The following is a 20,358-nucleotide window of genomic DNA, read 5'->3' as shown; positions in this document are numbered from 1 at the left end:
TGCATGAGGCTAAAGTAGCAGCTTGTTATCAGACAAATTCACTGTTTCTCTGAAATCACTCAGGCGCCCTGCAAGGCACTTATTTCATCACATATTCAAGTAGTGCCACTTTTCAGACTCCATTGTGTTACAATTTAAATTTAAAATAAGAATAAAAATACATAAATACAGTAGCAGTTCTGATTGTTGGTCTGACTTTGGTTGATAAAACTCTGGTTGTGTCTTTGAACAACAAAATTGTTTCCCCTCACTCCATGAATAGTTACACATGGTAACATTAAAAAATGAGATGTGTGTCTGGCCGTTAATCATCATAAATCAGTAAATCCATTTTAAGTCAATCAGGTTAGAGCAGGAGTTTGAAACCAGCTGCTGGAGAGCCACAAACGGACAACAAAGGATATTTTTCTATTCTTTTAGATCATTTATTTTATTTATCCATGTAATAAAGAAAGATTTACAGCCTTAATCAAAAAACGTTATTGATTGATTATAGCATTATTATTTCAAAGCACCATTCAGAGCAACTTTCTCTCTATAGTCACAGTCATTATGACTGTGACTATATTTACAGTCATATTTTTAATATTTAGTAGAAATATTTAATATTTCTACTAAATATTTCCTCTGATTTATGCTTTAGCTGCATTTACATTAAAAACCCCTGAAGTGTTCGACTCCAGAGACTGTTTACCTGCAGATGAAGGCCAATCACTGGAGCTGTGTCGGCGTGTTGAAACGAGGCTAAATGTTTTAGACAAGCACAGCAGGTGGACACACAACTCACTCCTGATTTTCTTCCACCAAGAAAACATGTTGAAACTAATAAAGGGAAAATAAGCAGCCAGAGGAGGAGGAGGGGGCGAGAGCGCATTGAATGGAAAATTAGTCTGATGTGACTTTCTTATGTCACCATGAACACAAAAGTGAGATCACAGTGATGAGGGCAGAAAGAGAAAGCAGAAAAGATGAGAGTCTGGAGGAGAATCTTCCCACGGCTTCACACAGGCTTACAACAGACAGAATCTGGTGCAACAGTTTGACAGAAGGGGACAGGTTCAAAGAGATGAAAGCAGACAGGAAGGGATTAAACCCAGGGAGAGAAAGCTGCCATTGCGGGATCGTTATGGCATTCTGTTCATGAAGTGAATTACAGGTCCGGGACGAGAGACGGATGTAGTAAAATATGGATAAGGCAGCAAAATGGAGCGCAGCACTAAAAAATGAGACATTTAGACCTGATGAATGAACAGAACTGAATGAGAATGGAAGGAGCAAAAAGAGAAATAACTCATGGTTTATTAATAACAGCCTATTCAGCCTCTGCTTATATTACATTTATAGCTTTATTTATTAAGTCCTTCAGTTCCTGAATGTTTTCTGTTGAAGCATGATAATAATGGAAAAATCTCCACTAGTTTTCTAAATAAAAATCCTACTCTGCTTATGAAAAACTGAGTTTTTCTTGTTCCTGTAATTAAAAGTACAGTTTGTAACTTTTATTAAAAACACATATATATATATAAGTTATATATATATATATCCGGTTGGATTTTTCAGAAATCAAATAAAAAAGAAGCCGTTCAAACATTTTTGAGGTTCTGATCCGATCATCTGAATCTGAACAGAAACATCAGCTGACACGGACATTTTCTTACTCAATGATTCCTACTCTTCTCTTTTGTCACACAACTAAGTAAAGTTACAAAAGCCTGCGGTGAAGATCTTTCAGCAGCAAACCTCCATTCTTTGTCCATATTTACAGCTCTAAATGTCTGCATCACGGATCATTAGGAAAATAAACAGTTGGAAATCTTATCTCAATAGTCAATCATGAAGTCCTTGTTAGCTGCAGACCGGCGTTGTCCTCTTTTTGACCCAAACAGACGGACAATCAGCCTGCTGCTGGCATGATCACCTCACTGGCCTTCAGTGTGAAGCGTTTTGTTTTCTAATCATGACGTTTCTGGACTTTTTCCTTCTGTTTCAGTGGCAGGAAACCAGCATCACACATCGTCTCCTAACTAATGTTGGAAAAAGTGATGATGTTTGGGCTGAAAAGACTCCATAGACCTTGAATTCAGGATCTAATGAACCAAATTCATCTTAACATAAAATAATATCTGCTATGGAAGTTCTTATGGATGCTGGACATGGCAGCATGTGAATCAATAATAAAGTTGAGCGGACAAATTATGATCATCTCCATCTGCTGTGTCCGCTGTGATTCACATAATTTTGGCAAGATTTTTATTTTGAAGGAGCATCAGCACTTAGCGCTAAGTGATGCGTTTTTCACCAGTGAGAGTGAATAAAGTTAGTCACAGAATCTGCCATGTTTCTTTTTTAATTTATGGTTGACAATCGATCTTCCAGCTTCCCGTCTCCTTTGGAAAAAAATCATGAGTCTGTCACTGGCAACAGCATAAAAACCAGAAGAAATGGGACATGACCAAACTAAGGTTGCTTAAAAAGTGTGAGGTACAAATCCATGATAGAGTAACATGAAAGTCAAGTGGGTCTGATTTGAAAAGAAAAGGATTTGTGTTCATCAGAGTGAAAAACAAGAAGCTCAGAATCCAAATATAATTCTTTACTTGGGGTTCAGATTTTATCTCTTAAACATGTTTCACTGCATGTATCACCAGTCAGGAACTTTAATTACTTACATATCATACTGCAGAGTCATCTAACAGGAGAAGATGGATCAGTCGTTAACCCTGCAAGAGCTTTATAGGATTTATTTAAAATAATTGTTCCATACCATAAAAACCAGACAGTTAGGACACGTTTATTGATTAAATTAAGGATTTTCTTGTATTCCTTCATAACATTTAATGCAGCCTGAGATCATGATTAATGTCATTTATTTAACTTCCCAATCTTTTCGGTTAAAAACAGAAAAAAATGGTCATGTTCTGTTTCTGTCTTGATTCGTCTCAGTGGGCTTTGGGTTCTGCTCCGCCGCTCCAGCTGGTTCTGATCCTCTAATAATCACACCTGCAGCTCCATACTTTCATTCATACGTTTCCTTAGTTCATGCTTCTCCTTCACTGATTCATCTGTTTGTCCATCCACCGACAATCGAAGAAATGCAGTTAAAATCAAACATGAACAAGTTTTCTTACTCGCCTTGATCCTCCAACTAGTTCCTGTTATCATTTCCATTAAGAAAATTTATTCTTGAAATGTCAAATTGCACAATTGGTAAATGGAAACTCCGCTAATAAGACTCCAGGTGAGGTTCTTATTGGAGAAAACTGCAAATAATGATGACTAAATAACAAGTAATGCCACCTTTATTGTTATTTCAGTGAACCGACAACTTTGTGCAGAGTTAATATCTGCATGATTATTAAACTTTCTCTTTTATGGAGTCAGAGGTTGAAATATCTAAGCTGTGTGCTTGTGCAGCATCCCGACTCTCTGCTCTGCCAGCTGGTAATAATCCCCACTGCGGTTTAAACCAACTTGTCTTTGCCAGCATGTCCTCTGTGTTTCAATATACATGGAAGAAGAGCTGATTTATTTAAAGCTCTCTGACAAGTTAAGCCTATTTCAATTAAAGGTAGGTACAGGAAAACTGAAGAGGCGTTGCATGGTTATTTATATTTTATATTGTACATAAAATACCCACATTGTCAAAGACTGCAGCATTCAGTTTTAAAATTTGTTGCTGATCTGAGTTTATTTGCGTAGTGTTCTGGTTAGTTGTCTAATTCAGCACATTTTGATCTGCAGGAAAGATTTGATGAAGCAGAGAATGGTTTGAGAGGAATCTAAAGAAAATGAAAGAACTTCTGCAAAGGTTAAGACCCAAAAGGTTAAATTAAATCAGAAAGATAAAACTTCAAATAAACTTAAGATGAATTTCTGATGTTGCCTGTCAGAGATAGAAAGCTTTTTTGGGGGGATATTTCCCAGAAGTACCTGGTTTGTACCTTGCATAATGAAAACACTCAACTGAAATAAAGACCCAACAGGCGCTGGACCGTGGCAGAAATCAGTCAGGGTGGCTAACTGTCACAACCACAGTCAGTGGGCGAGACAAGAAACAGGATGCGGTGGAAATGAAAAGCTTGTTGGCAGAAGACCACAAACTGGAAGGCAGAGAGGATGTACCCAAAAAAATAAGAACTTCATCCACCAAGCAGCGGTCACTTTGTTGTGGAAATTTAAAAAAAAAACTTCCCTGAGGGCAAAAACACAGCATGTATGAAGTAGGCAGTTACAGGCTGTATAGTAGAGAAAATTGCTCCCATTTACAGTTAAAATAACACGGAAATGATATTGTATGTTGTAACCAAATCAGGAATTAAAAGCATAAAGAAACAATAACTTTATATAGCATTTAAACAAAAACCTCTGGATGCTTTCCAATGTTAAATAGTTAAATATAAAAGGTAAAGTTGAAGGTTTTCTTTCAGAGTTTTAGCCATACCCTGCGATTCCCTCACTCAACTCCTTCAGACTAGTCAGCAGCAATTAGTAAACACCTGGTGAAACGCGACTTATCAGTACAACACAAATGTTCTTAAAGGGTTAATAGAGGAGACAGGATGAGTTGACTTCCTGAAGGCAGTTTCAGAAACAGCAAGAGCTTCTTAAAGAGACAGCGGCCCAATTTCAAGGCGTTAATTGATGATGTCAAATGATATTTGATATATATATATATATATATATATATCATTTTTATAACAACTGAAGGTAATACAGTTACATGTTTGCGATGTAAAGAAAATACATAATCTTGTCCCTTTAAGTCACATTAGCAAAGTCGCCATCGTTATCCGACTGTCACCGGTGTTTAGGGGTTTACAGCACAGACTTATGAACATTCAGTGGTGATGTGTTCACATTACAATGAGCTGAAAGATCCGAACAGAGAATTATACAGAATGTGGATCTATTAAAGGATGTATGGAGCAACAAGCAGGGAGTGAATGAAAACAAAGAGCTCACATACTGAGGAGGATTGATCACTGAAGTAACAAACCACCGAGTGTAATTACCTGAACGCCGACCAGAGCTGGAGGAGCTCAGGGAAAATGACTGACATGGAATGAATACAAAACAGAAAACCTCAGTGATTAATCAAAACCCCAAATCCTGAAAAATGAACAGAAACATAAGAGTAACTCAAAATAAAAACCATCATGATCAAATGAACTCATTATATCACTATGATTACTGAAATGAGGAGAGCTGAAGCAGCCGAGCACCTAAACCAGGCAGGTCAGCGGCTTTAGGATCAGGACTGGGAAACATTGATCTCAATAATAGGATCTGACAAACATGACAAGAAAATGGAAGTTATATAGAGTTACTGCCGGAACAAGTGAGAGTGATTAATTGAGGGGAGAAACTGAAAATAATCAGAAACCACAACAAGGCAACTTAACTTACAAAGGATTTCTAGCATTTTAAACTGAAATTCTTATAAAATCATATAAAAAATTAAGAACTTCATCCACCAATCAGGACCAAGTGTTTAATAAAGCTACCAGTTGGACTTTGATTTATTTTTTTCTTGGTCAGGAATCTCCATCAGCAGTTTTCTATTGTTCATCACCAAAGCCTAATAAGTTGAGTAATATTTTAAATCTTCTCATTGAAGTTAACTCGTTCCCAGGTTGTTGACATTTATTTGAATGCTGATATCACATCTGAGGCTCTGGTTTTAGGACAACCAAAGTAAATTGAGGATTTATGTCTGAATGGTTTTGTTACTCCGGAAAACTTTTCTCATAAGAACTTACACACAGTCCTCTGCAGTTTAAATGGGTTACATCACAGCTAAGCGAACAGCTGAAGTTATCCTGTTCCTTTCCTTTAACAGTGATAAAAACATTATCAGCAAAGGTTAAATAAAGATCAGGGTTAGTAGTATGCTTTGCTTCGTAAAATCAATTTTACTGCAGAACCAATAGTAGCATGAGCGGTGAGCCTGTTGAGCGCTTCATCTTAGTTCAGGTCATTAATCACTAACGACAAAATAACGCACATTCAACCATTTTTCATCCAATTAGATAAAAATTGAACGGAAGTCTAATATAGAGTCTCCTGCTATAAGTAGCAGAGTAAAAAAATCTAATTTTGTGCACAGAGATAAGTCATTAAGATGGATATCAGCAGCTATCTGCAGGCCCTGATGTCAGATTTTCTCTCTCTAACCTCCAGTCCATCACTCAGCTGTCTGACTGACTCACAAGATCTTAATGTCACTGATCTGATAAAAAAAAAAGCCATTATCACAGAAACTGGATTATGTGGCGATGTGAGGTCTGAATGGGATTCTTATCTGCTCTGGAATGTTTCTGCAGTAATCATCAAAAGGGAAAAAATGATTTATTTATCTGATTTACTGGTAAATGTGACTCGTGCATTTACAGCTCAAAACACGATGCTGCAGGAGTCTGGAGTTGCACAGAGGATTTTAAATCACTGTGTGACACTGATTGGGGATAAACACTTCTTTCCTAAATAGTTGTTTAGTGAAGTGTTGTTTACAGTTTTCCTGATGAATCCCTTAACAGATATTGCTGATCCTGCAGAACAAAACATGTTCAGGGTTGTAGGAGATGCATACAGACCTATTCATGGTTCAGTATTTGCATATTTATTGTGGAACATGACCAAATTATTTTACCTATTTTCCTTTTCTTTTTGTAGAGAATATCTCAAATAGTTGAAACGCTTTGGTGCAATGCTATTTGTCCGTTTGCAAAGCAGCCAATCCAGGAGCGACATTCATTTTCCTTTTGTGTTGATTGGCTGTATCCTGAAGAGCATAAGGAAGTCAGTGGATGCCTATTAATGTATATTAAAATATATTTGTTGTTTGATCAATTAAAATAGCCAGTTCTAAACATTTCAGAGGGAGTCTTTTTTTAGACCAAGACTCACATTTGAGCTAGATTTGCATTTAAAAAACAAGGACACAAAATTGGACTATGACTTACACTGTAAAAACTTGGGCTTTGACTCAGACTGAAGCTCTGGAAGACTCATCATGATTAATGTTTATGTTATTTAATCAGGGCTAAAAATGACACCATATTCTCATGTGAAAATGAATTAGATTTATTATCCAGGCATGTCTGCTGACCAGGGGCTATAAAAGGTTTATAACAGTCTGTTGCATTACTTTAGCTTCGTAATGATGACCACAGGGAAATCTGCCAAACTAAGCTCTGCATTAAGTGAACTTCATGTCATTAAATAACAAAATAGCCTTAACCTACTTCTGCCAACTTAGAAACCTCATTCTTAATGCCAAAGGGCTTAAATACAGGAAAGCATACACAGCAAATCCAGCAGGCCCAAATGAACTCTGTCAGATTTGATTTCAACACTTTTAAAGTGTCTATATGGATCCACACCAGAAGGTGTTAATTTAACTCTTTTTGGAGAGTTGGTACCTTAACTCTAATTAAGTGTCAAATATCAAATCTGCTGGAGATAATCATTTAACACTAACTAACACTAATTCAGTGTTAGATCTTAATATTAACTCTCAGAGTATTTTTTTACATCATAATTTGTAATTAATATTAAATAGGTATTTTATTGTTTTGAACTTTTAAAAATTCGTTGGAAAATAAACATTTAATAAAGAGGCAATAATTTTCTTAAATACATTTATTTCAAAACGTGCACCATAATTACAAAACATATCACAACATGGAATAATGTGCATGTTTCACATGTCGCTTTCATTCACATATTGCTTATCAAAAGGTCTGACATATCAGCTGTGCAAAACAAAATGCAGTATGCTTAATATATTTTTCTTCAATACAATATGCATGAAATTATTCAAAGTACAAGGAGGAGAAAGTAAAGCAAGCAGTTCATGTAATATGATAGAGTAAATGTTCTTTCAACAGGCAGATTGCCGGATATTACAGTACATAACAGACCAACCTAGTTTAGATCACTTCTTACCCAGTTTATGTTTCTGTCCATTCACTAACACAGATTGTCTTCAGGTTGTTGGTGAAGTTTGGCCGGGAACATCACCGTGCTCCTCTACTGCACTGGACAATCTTCAGTCTCCGTCTCTGGATCATAACAAACAAAAAACACAACAATGAAAAATGGAACAAAGGAATACATTTTTACTACAACTCTAAAAACAAGCCTCAATTATAGAAATGTGGAGTTTCAGAGATATTAACACTTACATAATCATTTTTGGAGTTTGAATCTTTGAAGAATCCATGGAGGGTTCGGGAGGTTGACGCTGACGACTGGCGATTCATCCGCAACCATACTGGTACTAATATATAGAAAAAGGCAATAAAAGGATTAAAACAAAATGTATATAAGAAGGAATAATGCTTTCAACATGAAAAAGCCTTTTACAGCTTTTCAAAGGAAAAAAAATGATCAAAAAGGTTGATAAATCTGACCAATATTCATGTAAATGTTCAACATCATGAACAAACAGACTCCAGATTATTACGGATCTGTTCGTTAGCCAAGAATTTGAATGAATGTTCACCGGCTCAAGTTTTTTCCAACACTTATTCTCCGCAAACATTCGGCATGCTAAGCTAAATGTGCTAACACCGAGCAGTGTGGCGAACGTGATGTCTATCAGGTTGATCTCAACTCAAAATAATAGCTATAAACCATCTCAGAAAGAAAAACAACTTTCCAATAGCAGTGAATAACTCAGACATGTGGAAAGTAAATTGTCCTGAAATGACTTGGCTCCTGTCGGTGGGACCCTTTGATTCTGGGGCCGGAGTCAGTGAATGAACACCGTTTGTGTTACAGCTGCTGTAGTTCAGAGTTAAGAAGTAAAGAGTTACTGATTATATTTTAACACCTCTAGATTTGATACGAAAACACTTAGTTTTAACCCTGGATTTTAACTACTAATAATATACACTCCAGAGTTACATAAACAGATTGTGACTCTATTAGAGTAAAATTAACTCTGCTTTTGCATAAAGTCTACTAACACCAAGACATTTAACACTTTTGATTTTGCTGTGTAGTGTCAGAATCTAATCTAAATAGTTTCACTTTCTAAAATCAATTTTTGAGCTATAAGCAGCTAAGATTTAACACAATAAGTTCATCTTGTTTAATAATACATAGCATGTGTGCTTGGCACTGTTACATGCTGCCATCATACATGCAACCTTCTCATTCTGTTTCTGAGCGGCCCCTGAGGTAAGGTCATGTTCAGTTGATGGCACAGTCCCAAAGTATTTGAAGTTGCTGTGTTTAAAGCTCAGAGAGCATAAATAAGCAAAACCATATTTCCTTTCTACATCAAACAAACTGTTGTTAGTAATCATAATTTTAGATTTATGAGCTGTCTTAAACATTTATGTGCACTGGAACCTGGCAAGCAATTAATTAGAAAGATTTTAGAAAGCAGTCACTAGTGACTCATTATTAAAAGATTATGACTAACATGAATTTATTTTAGCTTGTTTTGTTTTCGTTTCAGCAAACCAAAGGTCAGATGTATATTGGCTGGAGGCAACTTTCAGCCCTCAAGCCATTTATTTGCCCCTGTGTGATTTTAAAGATTAAAATCAATCAACAGGTGTGGAAGTACTAAACTTGTTGCTGATTATCTGTTTTCATTTGATTTAGCAGATATAAACTCTGGTGAATAAAAGCTTAAAAAGAATTATTTCTGAGAAAAAAAGGAAAAGCCAGTTTTATATTTGGGTTACTTTCTGAAAACTAAGCAGACCGGTCTTGGTTTGTTCCTCAGGTGTTTCTTTGTTTTATTTCTATTTCTTTCTGCTCCATAACTGATATAATTTTTGGCATCATGTCCTTAATGCCCATTTCATCTTGTGACAAATGTGCAATCAGCCTCAGTTGCGAGTTTGTGCCTGGAAGGGAACCAATAAACAGAAGAATATCATAACCAGCATCATTAATTTGAAACTAAACTGGGAAGTATCAGAGTGACACATCGTTGGTACTGGTCTGAAGCGACAGCCGGCCGTATCAGGTCTGTTTGGGATCGGGATAAAGATGGCCGGAAACAGATTTGTAAAACGATTAGAAAAACTTGATTAGCTGCATCTCCTTTGTTCCAATTAGCTTGTGACTCTGGTTTGTCTGGAACTGATCTTTTCTCTGAATAAGCAACACATTATTAATATGATATGTCAAGAAAATCCGAGCTCATCCCACTTCCCCATGCTGGAGATTTTAGTTTAACAGTAATAATAAATAAAGTTATCTTTAAAATGAATCACTCAAGTGATATCTAGGCCCAACAGTAGACTTAAGTGTCAATAAAATAAATCTGGTTGTGTGTGTTGTTTTTGTCTCATGCAAACTTTGCTTTAATTTTACTTTTTTCTATCTAATCATAAGAAATCATAGTCAGACAGAGAGAGTCATGAAACAGGAAAAGCAGGTTTCCTGGAAAAAGAGGAAGTTTCCAGCCTGCAGATTCATAAAAATAGATGAGACTATTTCTTATTTTAAAGCATGAAAGTTTAAAGAATTAAATCTAAACATTTTGATAATTTGATAAGATTCAAAGTAAAATACTTATATTAATATTGGTTTACTTGTAATAATACTTACACTTATATTTGTGGGAACACTTACAAGGAAAACAAGTAACTGTAACTTTAGTAGTAAATAATTAGAATCATGTATTATTCTTTTGGTTTCTTTTCAGAAAAACATCTGTAATAACTCACATTAGGATTATAATAAGGATAATTAATAAGTTATGGTTATAAAATCATAAATGAATGATAAATCAGAGAAGCTGAAGAAAATAAATGTGATATAAGTTATGGTTATAAAATTATAAATGAATGCTAAAATCAGAGAAGCTAAAGAAAATAAAAGTGATATAAATGTGATTTTGACATTGAACTTGAAATGGTGTAAAAGGTGTAACTGCAATTAAACATCACTGATATGTTGGAGGTAGAGAGTAGGTGAAAGGTGAAAGGCAAGGAACTAACAGGAGAGCAGAGATGATCAACGCCTTATTTAGAGAGTAGGTGAAAGGTTGTGCAGGCAATGGACATAGGAGGTTGAGCAACTCTGAGATATTAGCACAGACATCAGGACATAATGTCTGTAAGACAGTGATGGATATGAGATCATCTGTCTAAGCAGACAGCCAATGAAAACGCACCGAAAGGGTGGATAAACCCTATATAAGGTGGGTGCAAAAGAGGAACTTTTTGTTGGATCCTCCGGGCAGCTTCGAGCCAAGATCGAGATGGACAAAGAACTCTGCAGCTGAAGAAGAGCCGGGGCCACGGAGCCGAAGACTGTCCTTCTCATGGAGACCAACCCGTCAGCCCTGCAACCTGTGGCTTCAAATCGCACTTCTCTCATCGGCTGGGTTCAGACCCCAAAGACAAAGATGAAGACAAAGGCAAAGACAAAGAAGAAGAACTGGTGCCTTCCTTCCTGCCAGCACCAAGTCCTGTGTGACCTCACCATCCATGCGGAGAGGAGGCTCATCAGACCTACAGAGATTCCTGCCTTCGCTGATCAACATCTTCCTCCTGCTGCAACACCTTCTTCATCATCAGACCTGCGGAGATCCTGGCCTTCATCGATCGGCGTCTTCCTCCTGCTGCAACACCTTCTTCATCATCAGACCTGCGGAGATCCTGGCCTTCATCGATCGGCGTCTTCCTCCTGCTGCAGCACCTTCTTCGTCGTCGTGCCAGGTCTGGGGTTCGAGGCGCCAGGCTCCGTCCGTCTCTCTCAAAGGTTCCTTTTTTAGTTTTCAGTGTCAGCAGTAGGGAAAGATAGACTAGATGATTGATTTTACTTATTTGATTATTTCTGCTACTGAATTAAGCTGTACTGACCCTTGCAAAAATGCCTTACTAATAAAATATTTAGCATAAAGAAAATCTAAAAGATGTTGTGGACATTCAGTTAATGAGTCACCTTAAAGTTCTTTGATGGTTGTAAAATAGCTGTGATGTTTGATTCTGGAGAGGAAAAAGTTTAAAATGTTTTTAAGTTGCTGGTAGCCCAAATATAAAACGTCATCCTTGGGACTCGCCCGAGTCACTAAAACCTACCTGGTTCAATAACAAATGCAAGTTGTAAAATAAGAGAACGAGCGACCGTTAACAGGTGTGCTCTGTGAAACTAGTTGGCTGTAGGCTGCTCAGTCTGGCTAATTCACAGAGGGAAGAAGGGTGAGACACCTGGATGTAGGCCGTTAAAAATCAGGTGAATCGTTTCTCGAAACCAGCTTAAACAGAGTTTACTTCAGTTCTGGACAGGGTAAATCCCGGCAGATTTAGGAAACTCAATTAACCCGTTAGATGGAGAGCTGGTAGCACATCTCCCCTCTCAGAAGAGGAAGCAGAGAGTGAGACAGTAGAGACAGAAAGGAGGGGGGGGGTGTTGCGCAACAACAAGTGGCGCCCAACGTGGGGCCAGGGACTCGACTAACGGAGTAGGAGGGCCCTATGCCAAGTCAGTAAAAACAGATGTGAGGATCTGAATAGCTCACTTGGTTTGTTAACTCTTAAGGAATAGAGTTAATGGTGACTGATATGGCCGTCAGTCACAACCCTTGCAGTAACTGTATGGCATACAGGTGAGGGAAAGCTTCTACTGAGGATAAATGACCGGATCCAGACAGTGAAGCTAGTAGCCAACATAGTCTAGACCCATCCCTGCTCGAGAGCGCAAAGAGAGGCTTTGGGGGATAGACAACTCGAACCGGCAGAGAGACGGAGTGATGGATGATCACTTCGAGGAGGAAAATCTGGGGAAGAAACCGGAGGAAGCCGGCCGCCCAGATCGTTTGGAAAAGGAGGAGACCTCAACAGAACTGCATCAACTTTCTACACAGCTACTGTGACTCAGACCTGAAGCAAGGGGGGACGTTGGTTCCAAGAATGAGGAACTGAAACATCAACCCCTGACAAAGGAAAGTTGGCTCAGTCTTGCTGGAGTGGTTCGTGATGTAATGCTGACAAGAAAAGAAAAGACCAGCCTGCAAGCATGCACAAGAAACACAGAAAAGTATCATCAGCTGACGATGGATGAGGAAGCACACCGCGTCCTCCACTGCAGCCATCGAGAAGACATCCGGCAACAGAGGAACAAACACCAGCAGCTGACATCATCACACAGACGCAGGCATGGTTAAAGACATCCTGCTGGACCCGGAGCTTGAAATTGGGCCAGCACAACCCACCAGTAAGAAACGACCGCAAGCGACATCTGAGAAGCCAGGACAACTGGAAGGGGCAATCTACACCGATGGATCCAGAAAGGGGTCCGACCAGTCGGCATACTGGGGATTTATTCTGAAGCAAGATGGCAAAGAGAGATGCCGTCAGAAAGGAAAAGCTCCCGGTAGTGCTCAAGCCGGAGAAGTAACGGCAGTACTGGAAGGATTGCTGGAGCTGGTGAAAAGGAAAATCAAGAGTGCCAGGTTAGTAACTGACAGTTACTACTGTGCTCAGGCCCTTAGAGAGGACTTGGCCATTTGGGAAGAAAATGGTTTCGAGACTGCAAAGGGCAAGCCCGTGGCACACAAAGATTTGTGGAAGAAGAAAGCAGAACTGAGGCTCCGCCCGAAACTTGAGGTGCAGCGACAAGGCGCACACCTGAGAAGAAGCCCTATGGAGGGGCAAAGATGACGACCTTTCGTGCCACTAAGAAAGGTTGTCTCTGCCGGTGTCGAGGTGGGACAGAACACCTAAGGACAGGTGGTCCTAGAGTAGCACGGGGACCAGGTAGTACGGTGCGTGCATAAGGCCCTCGAATATGCAGGCGTGCTACACCCCCGTGAAGAACTGAGCAAGCAGGACTGCTGGATGTCCCTTCAGCCCATCCGATGCAGCTGTGTGACTTTGAGGTATGTGGTCGATACGCAGGGCACCCAGGGCAGCGGATGGAAGGTTTGTTCATCAAGAGCACAGTCCCATGGGGTTCAGTCTGCATGGATGTAGCAGAACCAATGGGGATAACAGGAAAGAGAGGTGAGAAGTACCTCTTGGTGCTGATGGACACAGTGACAACTGCTAGAAGAGCAGGTCTTCCCCTGCAGAGGAACTCCGTTCACGTCACAGAAAGCAGGGAGGCGAAGACACTTCTCCTTTTTGCTCAGAGAAGAAAAAGGGAAGTTGCAGCTCAAAGTGTCACTGAAAACAGGGCAGAGAGTTTGGATTAAAGCTCAAGATCGGCCTGCAACTACGGTGATCAAGCTGAGATTCAACGCCCAAGATTTTGTAAAGTAAGTACTGAACTTCAACACAGTACTACTGATGAAGAAAGGGGTCCATGAGGAAGCAGTGCTCAAGCCAGTTCTTAGCTACAGCGAACCAGAACATTACGAGAAGATGGCCAGAGAATCAAGCACCATGCCATCCTACAGTAGACTGGCCACTATTACGGGAAGGTTGCCGTTCAAAGAACAACTTCAAGGCTTTGGACTGGGAGGGCCGTGAAGAAATTGGATTATGCTAAAGAAGAACTCCTGTCACAACCTGATGGATTAAAATGGAAAAGGATCATGATTACGGATAAAGCGTCATGATGCTTATGCTTTTTGCTTTGCTCTGCTGAACAGCCAGAATTTTTTTTTTGTTTGAGGCCTTCTGTCTCAGCCCATCTTCCCTAAAGAATCATCCCACATCCTGAAGAACCGACAGTTCATCCAGCGAAAGTTCCTGTAGAAGAATCAGAACGATCCAAGTTTTCTTCGACATTCATCACCTCATGGGGGAAATCAAAACTCCAAGGAGGGGGTGTCAAGAGAAGTGGAGTTTTGATGACTACACTGAGCCCTCTGTGACAACTGAGGATGAAGAATCTGCATCTTCACATCCCAGACGAACCTCTTCTCTTTCCAGGGGATGAGGACGGCGAACTGCAGGAGGGTGATGGACTCCCAGCATGTGAAAGGTCTGACCTCGTGGAGGGGGTGTCAAGAAAATCCGAGCTCATCCCACTTCCCCATGCTGGAGATTTTAGTTTAACAGTAATAATAAATAAAGTTATCTTTAAAATGAATCACTCAAGTGATATCTAGGCCCAACAGTAGACTTAAGTGTCAATAAAATAAATCTGGTTGTGTGTGTTGTTTTTGTCTCATGCAAACTTTGCTTTAATTTTACTTTTTTCTATCTAATCATAAGAAATCATAGTCAGACAGAGAGAGTCATGAAACAGGAAAAGCAGGTTTCCTGGAAAAAGAGGAAGTTTCCAGCCTGCAGATTCATAAAAATAGATGAGACTATTTCTTATTTTAAAGCATGAAAGTTTAAAGAATTAAATCTAAACATTTTGATAATTTGATAAGATTCAAAGTAAAATACTTATATTAATATTGGTTTACTTGTAATAATACTTACACTTATATTTGTGGGAACACTTACAAGGAAAACAAGTAACTGTAACTTTAGTAGTAAATAATTAGAATCATGTATTATTCTTTTGGTTTCTTTTCAGAAAAACATCTGTAATAACTCACATTAGGATTATAATAAGGATAATTAATAAGTTATGGTTATAAAATCATAAATGAATGATAAATCAGAGAAGCTGAAGAAAATAAATGTGATATAAGTTATGGTTATAAAATTATAAATGAATGCTAAAATCAGAGAAGCTAAAGAAAATAAAAGTGATATAAATGTGATTTTGACATTGAACTTGAAATGGTGTAAAAGGTGTAACTGCAATTAAACATCACTGATATGTTGGAGGTAGAGAGTAGGTGAAAGGTGAAAGGCAAGGAACTAACAGGAGAGCAGAGATGATCAACGCCTTATTTAGAGAGTAGGTGAAAGGTTGTGCAGGCAATGGACATAGGAGGTTGAGCAACTCTGAGATATTAGCACAGACATCAGGACATAATGTCTGTAAGACAGTGATGGATATGAGATCATCTGTCTAAGCAGACAGCCAATGAAAACGCACCGAAAGGGTGGATAAACCCTATATAAGGTGGGTGCAAAAGAGGAACTTTTTGTTGGATCCTCCGGGCAGCTTCGAGCCAAGATCGAGATGGACAAAGAACTCTGCAGCTGAAGAAGAGCCGGGGCCACGGAGCCGAAGACTGTCCTTCTCATGGAGACCAACCCGTCAGCCCTGCAACCTGTGGCTTCAAATCGCACTTCTCTCATCGGCTGGGTTCAGACCCCAAAGACAAAGATGAAGACAAAGGCAAAGACAAAGAAGAAGAACTGGTGCCTTCCTTCCTGCCAGCACCAAGTCCTGTGTGACCTCACCATCCATGCGGAGAGGAGGCTCATCAGACCTACAGAGATTCCTGCCTTCGCTGATCAACATCTTCCTCCTGCTGCAACACCTTCTTCATCATCAGACCTGCGGAGATCCTGGCCTTCATCGATCGGCGTCTTCCTCCTGCTGCAACACCTTCTTCATCATCAGACCTGCGGAGATCCTGGCCTTCATCGATCGGCGTCTTCCTCCTGCTGCAGCACCTTCTTCGTCGTCGTGCCAGGTCTGGGGTTCGAGGCGCCAGGCTCCGTCCGTCTCTCTCAAAGGTTCCTTTTTTAGTTTTCAGTGTCAGCAGTAGGGAAAGATAGACTAGATGATTGATTTTACTTATTTGATTATTTCTGCTACTGAATTAAGCTGTACTGACCCTTGCAAAAATGCCTTACTAATAAAATATTTAGCATAAAGAAAATCTAAAAGATGTTGTGGACATTCAGTTAATGAGTCACCTTAAAGTTCTTTGATGGTTGTAAAATAGCTGTGATGTTTGATTCTGGAGAGGAAAAAGTTTAAAATGTTTTTAAGTTGCTGGTAGCCCAAATATAAAACGTCATCCTTGGGACTCGCCCGAGTCACTAAAACCTACCTGGTTCAATAACAAATGCAAGTTGTAAAATAAGAGAACGAGCGACCGTTAACAGGTGTGCTCTGTGAAACTAGTTGGCTGTAGGCTGCTCAGTCTGGCTAATTCACAGAGGGAAGAAGGGTGAGACACCTGGATGTAGGCCGTTAAAAATCAGGTGAATCGTTTCTCGAAACCAGCTTAAACAGAGTTTACTTCAGTTCTGGACAGGGTAAATCCCGGCAGATTTAGGAAACTCAATTAACCCGTTAGATGGAGAGCTGGTAGCACATCTCCCCTCTCAGAAGAGGAAGCAGAGAGTGAGACAGTAGAGACAGAAAGGAGGGGGGGGGTGTTGCGCAACAACAGATAAAACAGCAGCGTTATCTGGAAGTCGTGAGAGGCAGACACAGCATTTCCACCCTGACCATAATCCGCCCACACTACAAACTTTCCTTCAATAAAAGGTTTGTGTTTGTGGCAATTATCATCTCTTGAGGGAGCAAATGAATGCCTCAGCCACAGTGGCTGCTTGCCACTAATAGGCAATAAAATATATAAAATCAGTCATCTGCCACACACAATCAATTCAACAGACCTCTAAAGTCATCTAAAGTAAAACTGTTAAGCGTACTCCAGTAAATCTCTGCTCAGGTAACAATGTTCCCGTTTTTACTTGCTTCGCCTCAGTTGGAAGAAGTTCAGTTTGATTATTTGTGGTCCAATCAGATTACAGATTTCCATAGAACCTTGGCAGGCAATGCGATAAATACCCCATGGAAGAGGGACAGATGATGTTGGCGTAGATTACCTGAGCTCTGTTAGCTTTCTGAAGATTTGCTTCTGCCAGTGTTTTTGATCTCCCTCCTGCTGGATCTGCGTAGCAGAGATGTCCCACCTCAACACGGCTCCTGGTGTCAGCCGGGAGTTCATTCATAATTTAAAGGTCGTTGTTTGGACCAATAAGTAATGAGCTGTGTGCAGTAAAGGCGGCGCTGCTCTGCTGGAATACATGCTCTACTTCCGTTAATATGGTTCTTTTATTTATGTCTTCTAATTTCTCAATTATCCAAACCAAAACCATTATTTTGCTTATTTATTTTACAAATAATTTTGCTTTGCTCTTATTTTTACAATGTCTTCTGGCCTTTCAAGTTCTGATCCAATGTGCAGTTTTGTTTTAAAGGTGACCTTTTGTGCTTCTTGAACAACCTTTGACAGGTCTATGGCCTAAACGAAACATGTTCATTACATTTTCATCTAAAATGATTTTTAGATAATGAGATTCTAGTCCGCTCAGTTCTGCATATTTAGAATGAGCTGTTTTAAAGCATCTGATCACTTTCAATTCAAAGCTGCTGCTGGTCACAACTCACCGCAACTCACTGTTTACAATCACATGTGAAAATGGCTGCAAACGGATTGACAATTATACAACTATGCATCTTTGAAAAGCAGAAGTGGAGCCTCCTGCACAACTAACAAGAATGCAGGAAGAGGTTTCTGGATGGTAAGTCAACAACAGAGCACTTGTCTTTTCCAGCAGCCGTTGAGCAGCTGGAAAACCGACTGACCCAATTCAAACATTCCAAATTCAAAATACTTTAATGATCCCAAAGGAAAATTAAATGTTGCTGTGACTCATTAATTCAAATTCTTCAAACAGGTATTTTAAATAGTTTAAAAATCAGCTGGCACAGGGGGTTAGCACGCCCCACATTTGGAGGCCTTAGACCTGTGGACGTCGCGGGTTCGACTCCCGGTCCCAACGACCTTTGCCGCATGTCCTCCTTCAAAAAAAAAATGGCGCCGGCTCAGCTGGCTGCCTGCAGACGCAGCTCCTGTCGTGTGTGTGTTAATCTGTGTATAAAAAATTCTTGCTGTAACTGCGAAATAATTTCCCTGCTGTGATGAATAAAGTAATTCTTCTTCTTCTTCCTCTTCTAGTGATGGCTGATGGCAGGAAAGGTCTGTGTTACAGTAAATAAACGTAAATAAATGTGAATAAGATAAACATGCTGGAGCTCCGCTGAGGTTGCTAGGTAATGAGCGAAACTCTGCTGGGGGTTGCTAGGTAACGGGCTAGGCTTTCCTGGAGTTACTATGTTAAGGTCTGTGAGCAAATTTGGAGATCTAAATAAGTATAAGTTGTGGCAGTTGTCATTTATAATTTAACTCTATTTGTTTTTAAAACATTTCAACAATGTTAAGAATGTTTTGCAGGTATAAATAACTTTTCAAGTTTTTGTACAGGCTTTAATCACAGTTCTGTGTCTTTATGTTAACCAAGATTTTAGCTTTATTGAGAACACTGGCAAAATATTGCAGTGACTCTAAGTATTAATGGAATTTAAGAAATTATATTTGTAGCGTACAGCTCACCAGATATTCTGCAAAACAGACCGGTTGATATTGACAACAGATGGAATAGATGTAAGTCACTTTAAATTCACACTTCTGATAGAAGATTCCAGATATTTTTCCAGATATGAACTGGATGAGTTTGTGAGAAGATTGCAATAAAAGTTGGTGAGCTTCACCCTGTTTTACTTCCATTTCTGTGTTTTGAAGCGTTTCACTCACAATCCGCGATCATTGCTAGGGGTCTCTGCCATTCAGTGTGGCATTTTGTGATCGTAGCGTCATTGTGAGACGTAAGCAATGACATCATGGGCTATATTTGTAACTAAGCAGGGAAAATGGAGCGCGACATGGACAGGAAGATTGATAAGGATTCATCAATGGATGCTGATTCGATTTATTGTAGTGAAGAAAACCAAGCCAGGAGGCTTTGACCTGGAAAGAATCACCACTTGATTTCTCCCACAAACTGCCATTATCCACACGGATAAATTTATATTAGGTGGAATAATTGAATAAAAAGATCATCAAGCGACAATTGTTGTAAGCACGCACCCAGTCAAGGTCACTCTGGATTCACAATCATTTTCACAAGTGAGAAATAATTAGTGCTGCTGGATCATATTCATGCATCAAAATGTTTTTTCTTCTTCTTACAAACTTAAGAACAGAAATACTGTATATGAATAGAAAGTATAGGGTCACAGAATGAGATATGCTAAAATTCAGCAATACAATTATTGTTCATTTATATAGACATTTTATTCATATGTTACAAATGTAAAGGCACAGTCGGTGCTGTTTTGTCTCCTTTAATGATGACGAGGGAAGGAAATGGGTAATCGGCCTGAATGACGTGATCAGCAGAAGTGGAGCCTTTTCAGAGCTATTTTGATTTAAAATGAACTCATAATGGTCATTGTTTCTTCGCTCTATGTCACTTACAGCTGCAGAGGAAACGAGCTTGGCAACACCAGATAATACAAATCTGACAGCAGTTCTAGTGGAAAAGGAAGCCATTTAAGAGGCAAGAGGAATTAATGCAGCGGGAATAGGAGCCATTCTGCACAGAGCAGATGATGTCTGAACGAAGCGCAATCATGACAGAAATACTGGAATCAAGGACAATGTGTCTTTAAAAGGAATAACATAGAAGTAAGGTCATAAACATAAATTATTAACAGAACTGCAGC

The sequence above is a fragment of the Xiphophorus maculatus genome, chromosome 1 (assembly GCF_002775205.1).
Source record: "Xiphophorus maculatus strain JP 163 A chromosome 1, X_maculatus-5.0-male, whole genome shotgun sequence".
Lineage (NCBI taxonomy): Eukaryota > Metazoa > Chordata > Actinopteri > Cyprinodontiformes > Poeciliidae > Xiphophorus > Xiphophorus maculatus.
This window is presented reverse-complemented; position numbering follows the sequence as displayed.